This window comes from Homalodisca vitripennis, chromosome 3 (assembly GCF_021130785.1).
Source record: "Homalodisca vitripennis isolate AUS2020 chromosome 3, UT_GWSS_2.1, whole genome shotgun sequence".
In the NCBI taxonomy this organism is placed as follows: Eukaryota; Metazoa; Arthropoda; class Insecta; order Hemiptera; family Cicadellidae; genus Homalodisca; species Homalodisca vitripennis.
In genome coordinates, this window is record NC_060209.1 from 54305682 (window position 1) to 54326364 (window position 20683).

Here is a 20683-nt window from a genome sequence, read left to right on the forward strand (position 1 = left end):
TATGTTGACATGTGATGCTCTTCAAGTGTTGGTACTCGATTAATCAGAGGAGCAATTATATTTTTATATTTACTTCCTCTGTTAGATCTAATTTTTCCTGTTGCTGAATAATTCACTCTATAAACGTTAGTTTCTCTCAAAATGTCAGCATATGCATTTAAATCCTCTTCAGTATAAATATAATCGTTTGGAATGTTCATAACTATTAATTCATAAAGACCGGGTGTACCTTTATATCTTTTTCCATCTATTAAAATATCATCAACATGAATATCTATTCGTTTGTCTCCTATCATCCAAGAATCACCATCGATTCGAATACCATAATTATGGTCTAGAGTTTTACCTCCTTGTATAAGTTTTAGAAAATAATCTCTAGCAATTTTCCCCTTAAACTCACGTTCTACAAATTCCTTTGCAAGTTTTTTTCCTTGGTGTGTTTTTAATAATTCCTGTCCAGTTGTTGACTCGTATACCATTTCCTCGTCAAATTGCTTTGGCGGCGGTGGTGTATTCATTTCAATATCGTTATTATCATTTGTTAATTCAGTTTCCATATAAGAATCATGACTTGCTAATCGTTTTGCAGAAGGAAGCTCTTCACTATTACCATCATCATATTCATAATCACTCTCATAATCAGGTTGAGTTGGAAGATTTAGGCGAGGCTTTCTCTTAACTCCTTGAGGATGTTGAGGTAAGTAACGTTTCGCAGGTGTTTCTTCATGGTCTTCTAAACTTTTCCTCTTAAGTTCTTTCTTAACTTCTTGTTGTTGTTGTTGAAGCTGTTCACCCTCCTCAACTAGTTTTTGTAACGGTTCTGATATTGGTTTTAATTTGTTTTTCCACATATCTTCAGTTTCTATAAGGTCACGTTTAAGTGTTCTATGTTTTCGTTTTATATTTTTCCGGAGTTCTGTAATTTCTTTGATAATATCTTCTTTTGTTTTGTTAATTTTTTCATTCTCAATTGGTTCGCATTGATCGTCCTCTGCTGCTTTACTCTCCATCTTTACTCCTTGATCGTCAAACATCGACTGAAGGAGTAAATGAAATGCAAAACGATTTGTAACCTCTCCCTTTATAGTGTTACAAACGTATCAAATCCTGATCGATAACGTCCTTTATTAACTTGACTTTCTCTATCGATAACAATAAATTTATTGTTTCCTTGATCCCATACCCTAAAGCAAATAGTTTTAAATGTATCGAAACTCATGTCAGGGTTTACATGATCATGGTAGATATGTTGCAAGTTACGATCATCTTGTTTAAAAACAACTATAAAATTAGCATTATCACGTACCAACTGTTTTGGAATGTAACTGTACGTTTGACAAATATAAAACGTGTCAACATCATTATGTCTTCCCATGGAGAAGTAATTTTTTATATTAGTTTGTTTACCACAAGCTACATCATCAAAAATCATTATGGAATTCGGTTTCACTTCACTTGGGTGTGGGACTTCATCGTTGTCTGAAAACGAAAAGTATCCAATTTCAGGAAGTTTTTTTAACACACATTCCAAAAACTCATACTTTGATTGATACAATGATTTCGAGAATATATAAATATTCTCAAAAAACAGACCTTGCGGAGAAAATAATAAATTTAACATTAAGTTCGTTTTTCCGCAGTTGGAAGGACCGCAAATTATACATCTTATAGAATTAGGTAATAATTTACCATGATGATTTTTGTATTCTGAATTCTTCTCCTTTATTATCATATCTAAATTTATAACAGAAAAATTATTTTTTTGTTTTTCAAACTTCATTATAGAAGATCTACTTTATCAATCCAACTGTCATGTGATTTATCAAATCCTAACCAACGCACTAAAACTTTATCACCTTTTTTCCTAACAATCTTTTCTACTAAATACGTGTCTTTGTAATTGGTTTTGCTTAGTTCCTCTTGATAGAATCCTCCTTTAATGACATTTCCTTTATCATCTCTTAATATATATGTAATAGGTTTCGTTAACTGTACTTTATATACAGTATATATTTCATTGCTCCATTGAGGAAAATAACCTTTAGTAAACACTTTAGATTTTTTGCTTACTCTAACTGGATCACCAACTTTGAATCTTTGTTTTAACTGAGGAGTTTTACGGGTTTTAACAATCCTTAATAAAATATCTCTCTCATTTAGATTTGTTACATCAACAGGTTTGACTCCTATAGTTCTGTGAACAGTATTGTTATATACGTTTACAAGCTTTGGTAATAAACCGAGCCAGCGGTAACTACCTTGTTCACTAAACGCTCTCCACATTTTACTTTTCAGTGTGCGGTTAAACCTTTCAACGATTACCGCTTTTTTTATCTGAGAATGTATGATAATGATTTATATTGTACTTATTTAGTAACGATTTAACTCTAGAATTGAACCATTCAGTACCCTGGTCAGTCTGAAAATGTTTCATAGGATATTTTAATAATATTGGTTTTAGAACTTTCTCAATTTCAAGCCCACTTTTAGACTTCAACGGTATAGCAATTGCAAATTTACTGAAACAATTAATAATTGTCATTATATATTTAAAACCCTTATTTTCTTTTTGAAATGGAATCATTTCCACTAAATCTGCTTGATATAGATCATTAATACCCTTAAGTTCAACATGACGAGTATGAAAATTCCTACGTGCTTGTTTATGCAATTCTCTTGCAATACCAGCTCTAACAGCTAATGTATTCATCATGAGTTATACTCTGGTAGTGAAAAATAAAAACAACAATATATCATGATATAGTATTTTATTTGACAAGTTCACAGAAAGGTGATGCTCTCTTGTGTTCTTCTTGCGGATTGTCTTCTGGACTCCACTGATCCAAAGTAACACCGCAGCTAACGCAGGTAGTCGAATCACCAGTTCCAATGTAGTAAAACCCGGTGCTCACCATTTCTTCTATTGCAGGATATGATTTAGGCCACATCATAAAAGTCTCTTTCATAACCTTCTCAGTTTCAGCAACAGACCTTTTGTACTTGCAATAGTTGTTATAATCCTCCTTTATAAATTTACTCAGGTCACAATCTGGATTGTTGATTTTATGAACGAAATTTAAATGTCTAATAGTTAGTCTGGTGCTGTCTGACTGCCATCCGCATCCGCAGCAAATAACATTCTCAGAATACTTTGTCCTATAAAATCCAGAGTTTGTTAAGTCCTTTTTAGTACAGTTGAAAATGTTACAACACCCATTAACGGTATCTACTGACATTGTTGTTGTTAGCACTCTGATGAACAGCGCACGTACTAAAGACTATTAAAAAAGAACAATTATTAAAAATACATTTGTTATCTATGAACTTTGAACAGATAATGATGTCATAACTTTATTTAAACAGTACGTACAATGTCTTTTCTTAACGTTATGCGGGTAGTGTTCTTTACATGTCATGCTTAAGACAATGTCTATATCACATTTCAAATTGCTGGGTAGTTTATCATATATATTTTCCACATCCTCAGAATGATTTACAATGAAATGTTTTGGGATAAACTTGACCATACCAGCCGACATATGTTTGTATCCTTTTTGAAAACACTCCTTGAAAGCTAAATTGACATTTTCCATTTGTTTCTCCACAAGCTTTTGTGCATTGAACCATTGCAACAATACATGTACATTAATATAAGCACAATTGTGTGGACTGTGATTAAAACTACATTCTTTCATCGAACTCGGTTGTACAAATTGAGATCTCAAAATAGACAAATTGGGACAACCAAGATCTTCTATATTAATAACATTAACACAAAAATCTGACAGTAAACTAGTTATAAACTTTTGTTTTTCGTTTCCCTTCACATACACATTTCCGTTTATTTTAACATTTGAAAATATATCTTTCATTGAATTATACTCTGTAAAACCAGATCCCCAATACAGTCCATGGTATTGTCTCTCCAACCACAGCACCTGTTTTTGTATTTGTGGTGTGAGTTCATGAAAATTACACGGTGGCTGAAATAAATGGAGCTCATATATTTGTGCATCAGTTGAAATAAGAGCAAGTTCTTTTACTATAAATTCATTGTTACTATTTTTAAACCCTTGAAAATCTATTATGAACTCCATCTTCTTCTTCTTCTTCTAGTGATGAGCTGTAAAATCACGTGGTTCTCTGACGTCAATAGACTGCTTCACCATTTGTCGGAATCCATTTTTCTCTAATAAAAAAAAAGAAATAATTAATAACAAATAAGTGTTACACTAAATATTATTCTAAGTAAAGTTGATTTTTAATCTTTTATACTTTTAGAAAGCGTAAGATTGTAAACAATTGTTATTTTACATCTTTAACGTTTTTTTTTTCAATATTTAAAATAAAACAACTGTTAAACAGAGAACTTACGTTAACACCGCAAGGTTTCCGTTCTCTGCTCAACAGCACTAAGTATATTATTTACAGACTTGTAATTCTTTAAAGTGTAATAGAAAACTTGTGTTAACACCGCAAGGTTTCCATTTTCTATCACACTGACTATAAAGTGAATTTTTATTAATATTTTTAACATAAAACAACTGTTAAACAGAGAACTTACGTTAACACCGCAAGGTTTCCGTTCTCTGCTCAACAGCACTAAGTATATTATTTACAGACTTGTAATTCTTTAAAGTGTAATAGAAAACTTGTGTTAACACCGCAAGGTTTCCATTTTCTATCACACTGACTATAAAGTGAAAGATTCTACTTACTTGTTAAGTGAGAAGCGGACGAGTAGAAGTCGAAAATTGAACTTGATCAACTCTCTGAGGAGGAGAACGCTATATACCCATCCAGAACTGACGTTTGAGGTTAAAGGCGAACACGTGTTGATAGAAAGTTGCAGTTTTAAACATTCTAAAGGTTTAAGGTGACCACGTGTCGACAAAATGTAGTAAACAAGGGTAAATAGAGGACAAATAGCGCTTCATTTAAAATTAAATTGGTTGTTAGATAAAACATTTATCAGAGGTCAGGTCAATTGATATCAAAGCTTAGTATAATGAATATTATACCAATCATCTTCTGTCTTTATTGGGACGTTAACACAAATAAAATTAATACCTCAGTAAAAAGTTATATTTATATTAAACATATATACATAAAATTGTTTTTCTAGTAAATCTTCTGAACTGTTGATTATTTCTGCTCTTCTAACTTTATTAAGACTTAGACACCACGTCTTAAAATTCCTTTTCTTCTCCGACAGTAACATCTTCGACTTCTATATTTGGGTGACTTCACTTCGTACAATTCCTTGTTTCTTAATTCAGCATCATATTCTAGGACACGAATTGTTGTATTCAATCTTGAGATTTCATTATTTAACAGTCCTATTCTATCGATGTATTCCTCAATGTCTTTTTGTAAAGATTCTTTAACATATGCGCAATCATCAGCTTGCAGACAACAGTCATTTGTTTCATTTAAAATTTCAAGTGTGGTCGTGTCATCACTATAGTTGTCTTCATTAAATGTAGAGTCGTTTTCGTCAAAAGAAAACGTTTCATCACCTTGTTCTGACGGAGCATCATTCATAGTCTCTTCATTAAAAAATGACAACGATTCTTCTCCATCAGATCCACTAGTTGTCTCTTGGCTACTAACATTGAAATAGTTCAAAGTGAACAACGCTTGATGGGGAGATTTAGGTGAGTAATGTAAATCTATCCTTGTTCTGTTTGATATTGCGTGAGCTACAAGTGTACTTCCATTACCCCAGTGTTGTGAAGAGAAATTTTGTTGACTGTACACAACACTCAAAACATAAAGGAAGATTACATATGGCATTGTTACCGACATGATTAACACACATAATAATAATAATAAATCAATAGCGAGTCAATCCATTTATATTCTTACAAAATGCATATTAAGCAGAAAAATATAACTCGAAACACTCTCGAGTCAATCGTACTATAGTTAGAAGAATTGTTTTTTTTTTTTTTTTTTTTTTTTTGGATAACGTTGCATTATATTATTCATCACCTAGTTTTAAAGAGAAAAAAACCTTATCGGTCTGATGGACTGGTTGGCAGACGCCTGACAGTGATATCAGGTCCATGACCTAGAGGTGAAGAATTCGCGATACGAACCGGCGCGTGCCGATAACGAAACGTAAACAATAGTAGCGACCTCGCGGGCTTATCTAATTGTTATTTAATTGAGGTCAATTGCTTTTTAATTGGGGTCAAGGTTATCTGGCACGTGCTTATCTTAAAATATGCGGAAATGTCAAAGGTTATCACTGATAAGGACCCCCCGCAGAGAGATAACAGGGGTCAAAGGTCCTGTCCCAGAACCTACACTTTATAACTACTGTTACGATTACTTAATATTGCATTTTTAGACAAAGCTTTGAAAAATAAACATCAAGTTTCATAAGCGACTACTGGTTAAGTTATCTTCAAAAGCATTAATGCTAAAGACAGTTATTTTAACATGTTTTATTTATACAGAAGGAAAGATTCACGTGCATGAATTCATTAATGAACATACCTGCAGAACTTTGGGGTTTCGGTAAACAAAGGGAATGTGTTACCCCAGGAGGGTTAACTTCTGACTGACTTATACCTTCCTGTTGAACCAACACTGGATACAGAAAAAACTATGTGCCTCCTAAATCTGGAAAACTCTATGGATTTTCAGGAGCGGCATATTACTAACCGTAAATGTCGAGATATTGGAGTGGAAGGGTAGATCGATAGTTCTAGTCTACAGTGTTGAATGACATTTGGAGTTGGTGGGGCTCCCTAAGTCTTAAATGCAGACACTAGCTTAATCATACGGATGTGCCGGATAAGTTTCTTAATAAAAGCGTTTATCAAAAGTAAAACATAGACTAATTATCCTCCATAAAATTATAACACTTAACTAGAAAACGACACTAATTCAGGACATGTACCGTGTACAACAACTAATTACTACCGTTATTGTTTCGAAACGATCCAGCGCATCTGAGCTGGAGTGTAATATCGGTTTGACATGAAGAGACTGGGGTCAATCTCAAATTGACGATCCTCCCACGATAAAAGTTACCCAATCAAAATTTATATCACCTTGAATAGTTAGAATTAAATGTAAGCTATGGCGCTCATTTGATCGTTTTAGTCTAAACCGATGTCATGAATGCCTAGAAAAAGTCTAGTAAATTCAACCTATTCAACCAACTTCATATCTACAAGTCTGACAACCTCTGTGCTCTCATACAACCAAATTTTGCAATAAACAGTTGAGGCTCTAGGGGTAAGTGGTCCAAACATCAAGTAAACAAAATCAAAAGATGTATAAATTTTTATATTTTTGTCTCTACTGTGCAATACATATAATGAGATTAAGGTAAATTAATTTTATATATTTCTTTTCGCCGTATTTAGTTAATAGCAAAAGCCCATTCTTAGAGTAGAATAACATTCACTTCTTTAGCGCCAGTCATTTTCTGTTTATTAAGTTGGCCAGCCTTTGATGTGGATCCAAGTAAAGAGCCAAAGTCAAGTCGATGGAATTCTGAGTTTCCTCGCGGCGAACATTTCTCACAACTTATTTACAACTTTAGTGCCACCTCATTGATGTCAAGGAGCAAATATTAATCAAATATTTCTTAAATGTATTGTTGTAATTTTGTTGTGAAAAGATAAGTAAGATGTTTATATCTTGTTACCTTCTGAAATGGAAAAAGGTTTGACAGATTTGTCTCGGATGTTTTTACATATAGGCATACTAGGCTCATCAGATACGTAAGAGTAAATCCTCTTCCATTGGAAATTGGTTGAAAATTTGATTAAATTATTAAGAGGTATTTCCATTACATTACCCACACGTGACAACAATCCATTTAGATAACTTTCAATTAAATGGAAGAACTTGGACACTATATGAAAAAAACTTTAAAATGTATAAATTTGTGAAACATATTATATTAAAATAAATAGCTGTTTCAATGGGTGCTTCCACTAATTTCCATTCAATTTAAAAAAAAATACTAATAAATTTGGTTTGAATTAGTTTTGAATATTTAAAGAATGAAATAATTTGTTTTTAGATTCCGTATAATATTGTAGTTAGTTTGCATTGGAAGATTCAATTTAATACGAAAAGGATATGTTTATAGATGTTTGATTTGTGTACGAACTTTAATACGGCATTATTAATACTACAATATGATTTGTGTCGTAGTGCAAAACAATAGATCCAAAAATAATGAAATTTTATTTTAACTCCTTCAGAATTTCACTTAAAGGCTACTTTAATTTAGTTATCAAGAAGAAATATTTCTGGTTTTACGCTGTTATATTATTAGTATTGTTTAAACAGTAAAAGAAGACTCCATTTAACCTGAAATTAATTCCAAGTTATATTTTACTAAACTGTTTTTATTGAACTTAATAGTAAAAAAAATCTTTAAATAAATTACCGTTCCGCAGTAAAAAAAGCTGTCGTGCACGGAACGTGTACACGACATTTACCTTCCTGTAGCGTGCACTCACTCGTGTGCTTATATTATCTTCACTGCTGTTATATCCACATTATTTATTTTTTTGTTTGCTTGGTCACGAACTGTATTACGAAACCAAAATTCATAAATTTAATTTTTAGTTACATTTTATTTCTTTACAACAAAACTATTATAAGCGATGTAGGAGTAAGCTGGACCATGTGTCGCGTTATTACGAAAGTTTTTAAGTTACCTTCACTAAGTTTCAAAGCTAAGGACGTTATTCAAACGGCATTCCAGTAGGAGATAATTCATTTTATTGACCGAAAATCTGCCATGACCTAACTACTACCCAAATAACTAAAGGTTACCTGTAAACATGACAAGTGGAGTTCTGTCTTCCCCCACCGATATTTGTTGACAATCGGTGTGTATTCAAAGTCAAAGAATGTTTTATTTACCAGATGAACTTAGGGCTAAAATCCTTGACCATTTACCTGGAGGTCAACGGCTTAGAAGAGACATCCGAATGGCCATGCACTCACCCATCCAATGAGCAGCCTTGCTCGACATTATTTGAATCGGTCGATATTATGCAAGAAGAAATAAATGTCACCCAAAATCCAAGCATATTCGTTCTCCTATATAAAAGATGTAAGTTATTCAATATTTGATACTAGTATAAAAGTTCATGTATAGAAGGTCTTACTTAAAAGTGATTTCCCGTCACTAAAAATGACATACATGCAAACTTTCGCCTTCATCCAACAGTTTCAGAACCGAGTTGAACGTTTTCGTAATGAGTCTCTATTCTTCTTCCTCTTCAACTAAACGAGCTCAGTCAAGGGAGCTTTCGGCACTTCAGTGAGTTTACTTTTGAATAGTGTATTTAAGAACCGCTTGAAAGTGTAGTGCCACTAATACATCTAATATATTACAAAAATCTTATTTTAAATACAGTTTAGTTTGTGCGAAGTTTTAATTCACAAAATTGAGTGCGTTTTTAAGTATTTTTCAAAAATTATGCTCAACTGATTTTACATTTTAACATTATGGAAATATTTTGAAAGTTATGAGGAGTCAAACCAGTACGAGTAAAACACTCATGTCTGGCTCAGTTTGACGAACGGCAGCAAAGATTAATGCAAATTCTTTGGTAAATGGATGTGACCTATTTCACTCTAAAACATTTTGCCAGATTAAGTTCTGTTAATGCAACATGAGAAGTGTTACATAGTACATTCCGTACCGTATACTCGTACATTAATTAAGTAAAACTATTCGTAGTTATTCGTTTAGTGTTAAGTAATGTGTAGTACATTTTATAATTAAAATGTACCTCATCTTTAAATACATAAATATCAATGTTTTTTTAATATTTGCAACTGTACCGATTCTATAACACAAGTATACAGAATAAAAATTTAGAAACTAATCAGTATATGGACCTGTTTAGGCTAACGATAGAATCTACTGTATATTTACATTTACCTACAATCAGAACAAGACAATTAACGGAGATTCTCTGTTTGTCTAATACGGCCACGGGTCACTGTTCTCCTACACGACTGAAAGAGGGAACACTTTATCGGTGACCTGCTGCTACGAATATACTTGGAAATGATCCTAACATTTATTCCATATAACAAATCTCAAGAATGTTTTTTGCTAGGTTTCACGAACATGCAACTCTTCATGACTTTATATGTAAAGAATCGAAATTGTGTGACCTTTGTCAAGTTCAAAATTCAATTTTCATGCTTCATATCATGCTAGCATATGAACAGTATTTACTAGGCCAAAATCTGTATGATTAAAATTTCTTTTCTCTTTAACAAAAATTTTAACCTAAAATATTAAGTATAAAGTTCATGAGATATTTTTTAGTTGAGAGCCCTCGTATTAATTTATTTGTTTGTGTTAATTATTATTCTATTCCTTTTTGCTATTGTGAATATTTCTTGGGCGCACCATCGAACACATGTAAGCAGTTTTAAGATAGTAAATAAGTAAATATTTAAAATAATAATGAATGCATAGAAATTTTTTAATTTACATTTGAAATTAATTAAAAATCATTGGGGATTTTCTGAGAAATTTTTTCGAAGGAAAACTTGCTCTCAGATTTCAGTTTATACAAGTAATAAGGTATTGTTTAAGTACAGTATTTATCATTTATTTTAAGAGAAATAAAATATTTTGTCAGTACACTTACATTGTTTAAAATTTGGAATAAGATAATATTTTACCACCTTATCTGAAATAAAGTAAAAGTTACTAATATAGTGGAACTTAATTAAAATACGTGATAGTTTCTGTAAAATAGCTGCTCTTGGTCGTTGGCAAGAACTTCATCCTTTTAAATAAATTACATAGTTTTGTAGAGATTTAAAATTTTACTACATAACTTGGCTACATAAATACGCATTTAAGTTAACAATTAAACTTGTATAGTATGTAATCATTTACATGTATAACAGTATTAACTTGTAATAAATAATTGTTATTGTTACTGTTAAGAGTAATGTTTTGAATAATGCCCGACAACAAAATAATTTATTGATTTTTTATTTGCTCTGCAGGGGGGCCATTAATTTGTGTTTTAGTGTATTAGTGTGTATTATATATTGAATGGGTCGTATGTGATAAAAAGAGAGTATTTAAAAAGTGTCTCCATCAGAGAAATTCTTGATGGAAATAATAGTTTTTGTTAAAGTTATTAAAGTGTTTATTGTACAATTTAAGTGTTCCTTTTTTGCAGAAAACGAGAAACATTAAGTAAAGTAGCAAATTTATTAATTATTTTTTGTCTACTTAATTCTATTTCAAATTCAGAAATCCACAAATCAACGTTTAAATTTGTACCGTTAATTAGTTAATTATATTTCATATACTGTAAATTTCACAACCTAGTCAGCCAGTTTAATTTAGTATTATTTTTATCCAATGTTCCGGAACTATATTATCGGCGGAGTAACTACCTAATTGGCACGCGTATGAATATTTTCTTCTAACCCTTTGTAGCAGCCCAACTACGTGACCGATCAGACCTCGCGCGCTTTGTCCGCGAGCTCACGTAGCTCACGTAGCTGATTGAGTAGATGGCTACCAGTTTCTTAACTTCTACTCATCTTCTAGTAATCTCCGACTAGAAATAACCGTTCTTAGACTACAGCTTCAATGTCTCGTGCCAAGACGCCGACACCCGGGTTGTGAGTCTACATATTGCGAAGGGAAGTGAAATCTTAATGTTTTATAAAGTAGAACATCGTAGGCATGATTCCACAGAACATTGGATATTTTAGGCCCACCTATGAGATATACATTTTTAGTTCTTGTATTCTAATTGGCAGCAACGTGGCAATACATACATTTCATTTACCATCTAAAAGTGGTGCTTGTAAGTTTTAGTAAATTAAATTGAACTTATAAGTAAGCTTTGCAATTCGAGTATTTATTACTACGACCTCAGAAGTCACCACCCCCATGTGTCATTGTCATTCGGTACAAATTATTGTATTTGTTACAAATTCTGTAATAAAATTGAAAAGGGTAATGGAAGGCAAGGACAAGAATAATATGATGGAGTGTAGTATCTATCCTAATTCCACTCATGGGGTAGACGGGCTACTATGATGAACTCTGATAAAGAAGAATGGGCTTAAGTAATTTCCTTCTAGTTTTCATAGTGAGCCTCTGTTATATATTTCAGGCATATGCTGTATTGCCTGTCCTTGCCAGGACAGTTATGATATAATGTAGAATCTTGGAGCATTGGAAAAACGGTGCAATGAAGCATGAAAGAGGATTTCCCATTGCTGTACCATCAATTTGAGTGTAGTTATGATTCTTTAAATTGAAAAGTATAATGATTCATACACAGGTTTATTAACATGGAATATTCATCAACTATTTCTTTTTGTAAATTTATGGAAGACAACCAATTCAATATTATTTCCATTGTATCTCTAATTGGAACATTAGGATACAGTGAAACTACGTCAAAGGATATTAGATATTCGTCTTCTTCTATAACAGTGTCTTTAATTTATTGTAAAAATCATATCTATTCTTGACCGAAAATGAAGGAAGAGGTTTTAAATTTTGAAATGTTCTTGATAACCATTGTGATAAGAAATAGGTAGGAGAGTTTATGTTTGACACTATGCGACGCATTCCATTTTCAGGTTTGTGTATTTTTGGAAGACAATATAATTTTGGAATTGTAGGATTGGGAACTGTAAGTTTTCTGTATAATTGGTGGTCGATTAAATTTTTCCAGTTTTTTTAAGGTTTCCGAAACAGATTTAATGAACTTTAGTATAGGGTTTTTTAAATATTTGCTGTATTGTCCATTACTTAAAATTGTTTCTACTCTTTCAAAATATTCATTTTTGTCCATAATAACAATAGTATTACTTTTGTCGGCTTTCAAATAAAATACATCCTTTTGTTTTAAACTCTTTACAGTGTAACTGTGTTTATTGAGTATTGTATAGGAAGATTTTACTTCATTTATACTTTTAGAAACAGTAGAATATATATCAGATCTAATTGCAGTTTTCTTACTCTCATCTAAATTTTGACGTGACAACGTCTTAAATTAGGTTGCGGCTCGGAGTCACTCATGAAAAAGTGTAACGCCCGGTAACGTTACGATGCCCGTCCAGTGGGTCCGCCGCACGGGATAAAGCAGATAACTGTGGGTCCGCCGCACGGGATAAAGCAGGATGTTTATTCGTGAAAATGTGGAGTGCTTAGATTCGTCATTTACAACAACTACAACAATAAAGGTAAATAATTGTACACTGATATTTCATTATCGTAAACTATGATTGATTGATTAATTGTTAGATTGACACAAAAGTTGAGAAACTGAGTTTATAGGTTATGTCATACTATTGACAAATGTTGATAGTGTTAAGTAAATTATTAGTTTAAATCACTCTGCAATCAATCGTAATTCAGTCGATTGAGAAGAAACAGCGCGTATTGCTAGTCAAACATTTAAAATAACAAATTATAACCTCTAACCTGTCATAACAGTGCGACCAAACAAACGAACTAAACCGACCAATCACCACGCGCGGAGTTAGAATTTAACTGTGTTTAGCAAGAATTTCAAATTCCAATTTTAGTAAATGTTTTATTCAACTTTACCATTTACAATAACAAATTTTAATTAATTTCAAATTATGTACAATGTTTTAGTAAACAAAATATATTTCTATAGTTAAAATTTGTGCAATTCTTATTTTCATTCAATTCCTTGTTCCTATTGTGCAATTTAATAATATTCATATCAATAAATATTCTACCGAGAAAAAGACGTTGTCACGTAAAATCTTCGCCCGTAAAACCGACTTTACAGGCAACCATAATTTTTTTAATGTTACTTTCTACATATATTATCATATTTTCGTCATCATTCTTACTTGACTTCAAAAAGCGATTTGTTTTCTTCATAAAGAAGTGGTTCATTGCCATTCTTAAGTGATTTAAATTTGTTTTCCAATTTTTGTTGTTTCTTTTTATATTTAAACTCAATATTTTCAAGAATATTAAAGTATTTTTCTTGAAAAACCTCATGATAAATAGTTTATAAATGTTTAGTTATTTCCAAGTGTAATTCTAAGGCCTGTAACGATAATTTTTCTTTCTTAGAGTAAAGATTTTTTATTTAATGATTAAGCCAATTTAATTTAGAATTATATAAGACTTTATCTGTAGTTTTATTTTTTATTGGTATATTAACTTTAATAAATTTTGGAAAAACTTTGTTTCTCTTACATTTCCTTAAAAACTGAATGTCTAAATCTAATAACCTTACTTTTTGTTTGTATTTGTGAAGTCTGTTTAGCTAAAAAATTATCACAAATATTAGGAAATCCCAAGGACAAAACCACATTCGAAAACAAATCAGGAATTTATGAAATTAAATGCAACGACTGTGATAAATTGTACATTGGCCAAACTAAAAGGAACATTAAGACACAATTCAAAGAACACTTGGCACATATAAAATATGGAAGAAATAAAAAATCTGCTGTGGTGAATCACTGTATGGAATCTGGACACACCATCTCTAATAAACATTTACGATTATTAAAAGAAGTTACAAACACAATACACTTAAATGCTTGGGAAACATTTTACATTAACACAAATCAAGAAAAACTTACCAATAATGAAGACGGACCAATTCAAAATTCATAAAAAAATTTATAAAAAAATTAAAATTAAATTCTGATAAAATATTTTATACTGGCTACCCGTACATCCAAATTGTTTACCTTATGTTGTTATAAAATTAATTATTATTACAAAAATGTAAACATTTGATAATTTTTGAAGTGCCTGATGATTGAATCTTTGATTCAAAAAGGCCTTGCACAAAATAAAAAAGTTATATTGGAAAATGTTGTATTCCTTTATACTAGTGATACTACGATATCATGTAAGTTTAATATTCCTATGTAATATAATTCTAACAGTTTTGAAGGCACGAATATGAATGAAGTACAAAGTTGTAGCGGATTGACGTATTCCTATTTTAAGTTAACATAGAACACTGAACATCAGATGTTAGATCACTTAAACTCTGGGACTCTCTAATGCTACATTCCAACTCAATGAATATTTACGTGACTGCATTCTGGAAAACTGAACAAACACGGGGTTTCCTTTGTGTTTTCAGTGAAGATCTCTTCCCATGTAGATGTTGTTTATCTACAACAATATTTTAAATAATCAGTGTGAACTTTTTTTACCTCGTATTAAAAAAATAGCTAATTTAGCATTTGCAAAGCCCGTGTGAGTTTTGCCTTGTGGAGCTCCATTATTATTACAGAAAACTTTTTTCATGGTGGCAACATATTATATCAGTACCCTATAAAGTATGAAATATATTCATTACTTTATACTAACACAGATGTTTCTTTTTTCGGTGTATTGTAGAAAATTTTAATGTTTACTTAAACATTTAGCTCCAAATTCTTTTTTACGAATATATCTATATAATTTCAATAAACATTGAATCGCAAAAAGTATATATATATATAAAACTGTTTGTAGTTCTAGTTTTTTCATATGTTTATTGCATTTTGCGAAACATTCTAACGTTGCCACACATCTATTTGAGATTTTAATTTGATTAACTAGAAATAATTTATGAAAAAAATAACTTTAAATCCTCAGGCCAGTGACTAGTGATGAGTGAGTACTACCTCAAGCCCCTGCATCTGACGTCATTCCGCGGTTAATTTTGCAAATGCCTGTACACGAACCAAGAAATAAACATCACATTCATAGAATTCATTAAACTAAATTTCATGTTTTATTTAGAAAGATAATTGTAATCTAGTAGAAGATTTTATTCTCAACAAAAACATGAAAATGTAGTTATTCAAGGGATAGGGTGGCAATCTCCTTTGTTTTGTATGCAACAGTTGCTAAACAAGAACGGATTGGAAGTCGCGACCCTCGTCACTTTACAGTGAACCCTTGAAATACAGGCTGTGATGATATAGCGTATATTGATGTTTACTTGGAGTGCGTAAATAAAAGGTAAACTTTTACTTGTTCAGGAAATAATGGAGCAGATCTCGGTTCATGACCGTTATAGCTATTGTTGAGACTTGTTGAGTTATTTCTTTTAGGACCAATTTTTAATTATAATGGAAATGTGCTTTATGTACTAAAAGAAGTACTGTAAAATAGGTATCGATCTTACTTCTTATGAAATATTTTGTAGAATAATAAATTTAACCTTCTAATGAAAGCGATTTTCGAGTCATTAGAGTAATTGAGGTAATTATGTATCATATCTGGTTATTTTGCGTAATGACAAAATTCACTGGCTAAAGTGATACATTAATTACGTCAAGCAGTAAATATATAGGCATAAGTGCTAAAGTGATTTAACTAAAATATTAATAACAGTCCTAAGAAAATAATCAATTTTACGAGATATTAAGGACTCAAAAACAGCCTAACATAACATCGACGTAATCTAATCTAACCCAACCTAATGATTGGATAAAATTATAAATAATGCATAATGAATAATTGGAATGTGTGTGTGTTTTTTCTTGACTAAGAATTTTTAACTAACTAAACAGTTACAAGCATTTGGATACTTAATTTGTAAATTGTTTCAGTAACACTTGAGAAACTGAAGCCTATATATATATATATATATATATACAGTGTTTATCGTACACTTTGCCTCAAAAACAGTATTATACAAGGAAAAGAAAATACTGCGAATAGGAAGGTAGGAATAACAAGGAACTTCATTACGATGAAATTTTTAACAGTTTAAATCTAGCATCTCTTTTAGAGGAGCTTGCCTTTGAAGAAGATTAAAGATTTCTCATCACTTGAGATCATAAATATTTATTTTAGTCTAGATGGTCTGATAAATATATACAATTTAATTACGCTCCTCCATAAGAAAAGAAGGTTTCTATAATAACCTTTCTCGCATTCTGGCAATTGTTTTTTGGGGAAAAATGTGTTGCATATAATGAACTGTGTAATCTGTGAACTATTGACCGTAAACTGTGTAAGTGGGAACATTATACTGTTAACTTTCTACAATACTCAAATGTGGATTACAACTGTAGGGCTTGACATCTCTGGAGGGTTCACTTCTGGCGGCTTACTTATACGATTTTTCGGTCAATGTGTATCACAATATATTTTTAACAAAGACTGAAAACACGGAATTTTCTCTTTTCTTAAGTTAAAGTCTCTTACCATGCATAAGTAGTGTATATGCAACTATACTTAATAGGTTATTTACTTAAATAAGTTTAAAAATATGTAACTATAATTTAGACTAATTGACTTACATAAATTTAATATCATTCGGGTTTTAATGTAATAATTGTAATATGTGAACAGTATACAATGTCTGATTTCAATATAGAAGAAATGTTGTCACTTGTTGAGGTAATAAATATAGACAGGATTTCAACAAAACCTCTAAAAAAAAAAACACACACACACACAAGATTTGTATATACTAGTATAGGTTAACATGTATCCTATTTAAATACATATTAATTGGATTTCTTTATTTATTGACGTAATGAAAGGCATTTTCCAATACCATTTATTAAACTTAATATTGATATATCTCAAATTTGTCAGGAATCTGTCCTAATTTTCGATTAATATACACTTAAATGTAAATGTATAAGCGTATAATGTCAATCTTTCAAAGAAACAAAATCCACTAACATCAAAAGGAAATGACTTTGATGTGGTTTCCGTCGGTCTGGCATTAAATCTTGAACCACTGTTTTCTCCTCAATGTTTTCTCCTCGAAGTTTTCTCCAGTTATTCATGTTTATAATATTTGAAATACTTTTTTACTAATAGAGAATGAATTTTATTTATTCTCATTATTCTCATTTCATTTATTCTCATTTTATTTATTCTCATTAGTTAAGAAATTAAAGAAATTTATAAACAAACCCACCCTATAAATGATATTAATTACAAAATATCTTAGTGAGGGAGATAACTTTGGTTACTACTAAAGTACCATTAATTACACTAGAGGAGGAAATGGAGACTATTGATAGGTTAGCATAAACCCAGTCTGAGCATGACAACACAATATATCTCGGTGACCGCGCTAATTCTTGTTACAACTGCTTTACTTTTAGTTATACCACAAGAATAGATGGAGACTATTAATGGATTAGCATAGAACCAGTCTGAGCATGTCAACACAATGTATCACAGTGAGCGAGGTAATTATTTTTACAACTGCTGTACTATTAGTTATACCCCTGGAAGAGATAGAGACTATTGATGGATTAGCATAAACCCAGTCTGAGCATGTCAACACGATATATCTCAGTGAGTGCGGTAATTGTTATTACAACTGCTGTACTATTAGTTATACCACAGGAAGAGATGGAGACTATTGATGGATTAGCATAAACCCAGTCTGAGCAGGCCAACACAATATATCTCAGTTAGCGCGGTAATTCTTATTACAACTGCTATTAGTTATATTATAGTATACTATTAGTTATACTACAGGAAGAGATGGAGACTATTGATGGATTAGCATAAACCCAGTCTGAGCATGACAACACAATATATCTCAGTGAGCGCGGTAATTCTTATTGCAACTGCTGTACTGTTAGTTATACCACAGGAAGAGATGGAGACTATTGATGTATTAGCATCAACCCAGTCTGAGCATGACAACACGATATATCTCAGTGAACACGGTAATTCTTATTACAACTGCTGTACTATTAGTTTTACTACAGGAAGAGATGGAGACTATTGATGGATTAGCATAAACCCAGTCTGAGCATGTCAACACAATATATCTCAGTTAGCGCGGTAATTCTTATTACAACTGCTATTAGTTATATTATAGTATACTATTAGTTATACTACAGGAAGAGATGGAGACTATTGATGGATTAGCATAAACCCAGTCTGAGCATGACAACACAATATATCTCAGTGAGTGCGGTCATTCTTATCACAACTGCTGTACTATTAGTTATACCCCTGGAAGAGATGGAGACTATTGATGGATTAGCATAAACCCAGTCTGAGCATGGCAACACAATATATCTCAGTGAACACGGTAATTCTTATTACAACTGCTTTACTATTAGTTATACTACAGGAAGAGACGGAGACTATTGATGGGCTAGCTTATGGGATTTAAACATGTCAAACGTTTGCTAAAAACGGTGCGAAAAATCAACAGTTGGTAGCTGATAAGAAGATCCCAGTGTGGCAACATACAGCCAATTCTCCTGGCCGTTCCCCAAGATGAAACTTCGGCTGTTGGGAACTCATTTTCAACTCTTTGAGGAAGTAAAGCACAATGCGGCACAAGTTTTGAATGCACTCTCATAAGTTGACTTCTACCATTACTTCACCCATTTGAAAATACAGCGGTGTATTGCTGAAGAGTAGAGTGCCTTGAAGGGGATAAATAGGAGATAACGTATGTTTTCACCAATTTCACATTTTACAAAAAAGTCTCGATTTTATAAAATAGCGTCACCTCGTTTTTGTCAGTAAGTAAATTAATTACGATTACAACATTTGTACCATTAGTTTCACCAAAGTAAGAGATGTAGACTAGAATAATGATTGATTATATAAACTTAGCGTGTACATGACAACACAATATATTTCGATGAGCAAGGTAACTCTGACTATAACTGCTGTACCATTAGTTACGGTAGAGGTAGAGGTGGAGACTGCTGATTGGTTATGTACACTCCAGTCTGGGGATGACAACACAATATATTTCGATGAGCAAGGTAACTCTGACTATAACTGCTGTACCATTAGTTACGCTAGAGGTAGAGGTGGAGACTGCTGATTGGTTAGATCGGTCTGTAGATGACAAAGCAATATATCTCAACAAGTGACATATATCTCTGGTTACTACTGCCTTACCATTAGACCTCAGGAAGATGAGTAGACTACTGTTTGGATATGTACACTCCAGTCTGGAGATGGCAACATAGTATTCCTAGTGAGCTATACAACTCTATAAATAACTGCTGAAGTTCTACCGAGGGGATGAAGATTTTGATTGTTGGAACACACTTGCTATCAATAATTTCACTACTTGCGAATTAGAAATCAATATTCCTCACTGAATAATAAAATTCAGGCTAGAATTTGCCTGTGTAGTTGACTTCAGAGATAATGCACGCCCCTATAGATATTTATAATATTACCAGCAATACTAATTTACCATAAATTATTTATCATTTATTATTTTATCATAATAGCATATTTCTTTATAGGGCGTCCCAGAACTTTCTACTAACCTCATCAGATATTTATTCATGGGCTAATGAAAAACCAAAATATTCTATTTTTCCTTCCATACACGTAATAATCAAGTAAACAGTTATCATTTTGTTTTTCTATTCACAATTTTTAATTCTACAACAGTGTATTGTAATAAGTTTCAATCTTGCATAGCTATAGGGCTAAAAATGTGCTGAAAATATATCTATACAATAGGTAATTTTGAAAGTTTGTAACTCAACTGTATAAAGTTTAAGAAAATTAGTTAATAAATAAGGAAAATAATTCTTTCTAAAAGCTGGATAGTAAACAATATCTGTCATCATGCTACACCACTGTCAGTAAACCACAGCAATTAGCTGTTTTAATTTTAGCTGCTCTAATCAGCTGATAAAAACATTGCATTGTTGGACTCTGGTCATAATA